The 1,935-nt window shown below is 41.6% G+C and overlaps 1 long non-coding RNA gene across 1 annotated transcript; it reads right to left on the bottom strand.

Annotated features, from left to right (window-relative positions):
• Positions 1 to 454: 454 nt before the first annotated feature.
• On the bottom strand, positions 455 to 1,189 carry LOC114564642 (uncharacterized). The gene is made up of 2 exons (XR_003693791.1): positions 1,098 to 1,189; positions 455 to 1,002 (listed from the first exon to the last, which is right to left on the bottom strand). It is a non-coding gene; the product is annotated as an uncharacterized LOC114564642 (long non-coding RNA).
• Between the last annotated feature and the right edge of the window lie 746 nt (positions 1,190 to 1,935).

Raw genomic sequence — 1,935 nt, 5'->3', positions numbered from 1 at the left:
CATAGTATAGACCATTGTTTTTAAGATGATTGATACCACTCTCATTTGGCATGACGCTTTGGCAATACTGTATGACGCTCACAACACTATATTGTAAACATTATACACAAGTGAATGTAAATATGGATATGATGAGCAGGCAGCACTAAAAATGAAATAGAACTGTGTGGGTTAATCCATTTCTCAACAGGTATAAACAACAAAAAAAGACAATTTCAATCCATCATGTTCAACTACAGCTACAGGGACCGGAAAACATTTCTTTGGTGCCTTCCCCTGTCCTTAAAATCTCTCACCTGACAGCATGAAAGATTACTTTAACAAAAGAAAAAGCTTTCCACATGGTTTGTTTCATAGAACACAAGGTGCTGAGAACTGCAAGATTAACTTAAATAGTCAAGAAAAAACACAAATATTGGTGGTCATTAAAGTTCAGGTCTGTGTGCGGTCACTACCACAAACATCTAGTTTTTTTTTTTTTTTCTGAGATTCCCAAAACACTTTATTAAAATGACATCCAGAGAGCATGTACGTTGTCCCCAAACTCAAGTGTTTCTATAAGTAAATTTATCATACAAGTGGCTCTCAGCTAGAAACAGGCAGCCCTTATTAAGCGGACATAATTTTTTCCCTTGACCTAATATCACTCGAATCAACTAACTTGCCTATTTATCTGAATGCACCAGTAGTGTTTGTGCAAGAGAGCGTTCAGGAGTTCGATACAGCACTTAAAACACAGCAAAGATTCAGAGCGGCTACAACAGGCTCATTAAATTTTGATGCTCTCCTCTCTCTGCAGCTCTTATCCAAGGTAATGGAGGCTAATTAGTGCTTACACATACACAGCATCATTAATGGGGAGTAACAGGTTCTGTCCTCTTGATTCAGATGACTCTCAGTGCTTCCTGGACTGGAGGATAAAAATTAGTGCTGAACGCCTGAACTGTGAACCAAGGAAATTCTGTGTTCAGACACATTGGAACCAGGCGGTGTGGATGTTTTCTGCAAGTAAACAACGTAGAAACATGTTCCTGCAAGGCCCTTTTGCACTGTGGTAATTTTTTCAAGCTACTTTGTTCAGTACCAAGGAGTTTTACCTGAACTTTGGCAGCAGGAACGTAGCTCTAGTTTTCATTTCTGCAATCCAAAAACTCCTGAGGTGGTGCTTTCTGATGGTCAAGGAACTGACTGGAAAGAGTGTTGAATGTTACTGACTGGTCCAGAGCATGATGATAAGGAGAGAGAACAAGTGATTTTATTTGCTGAAAAGAAATGACTCATATGAACGTTTTGTGATTCCCAACCTCTGTGGTTAAAGGTCCCATGGCATGAAAATTTCACTTTATGAGGTTTTTTAACATTAATATACGTTCCCCCAGCCTGCCTATGGTCCCCCAGTGGCTAGAAATGGCGATAGGTGTAAACCGAGCCCTGGGTATCCTGCTCTGCCTTTGAGAAAATGAAAGCTCAGATGGGCCGATCTGGAATCTTCTCCTTATGAGTTCATAAGGAGCAAGATTACCTCCCCTTTCTCTGCTTTGCCCCGCCCAGAGAATTTGGCCCACACATGAGAGAGAGACATCATGGCTTTCAAATGAGCAAAGTGGCAGTTGGTCAAGGCCACACCCCCACCCTCCACCTTGCCCCCCCCTCTCTCCTCCTCAATTGCCACAGACACAGAAATGGCACATACTAAGGAAAGCTCATTGTGGGACTGGCTCTAGTGGCTGTAATTGTGCACCAAGGCTGAATTTCTGGAAAGAGACTTCAGATACAGTATTAGGGGACCACTAAGGTCTATATAAAAGCATCCAAAAACCACCATGTCATGGGACCTTTAACCAAGATCTTTTGGGAGGCACTAACAATGACGTTGTACTGCTGATTGAGGTGTCAGATCAAAAAAACGTTCTAAAGAGCAGTTACAAGCAAGGT

Source organism: Perca flavescens, chromosome 11, assembly GCF_004354835.1.
Source record: "Perca flavescens isolate YP-PL-M2 chromosome 11, PFLA_1.0, whole genome shotgun sequence".
NCBI classification, from domain to species: Eukaryota; Metazoa; Chordata; class Actinopteri; order Perciformes; family Percidae; genus Perca; species Perca flavescens.
This window is presented reverse-complemented; position numbering and strand designations above follow the sequence as displayed.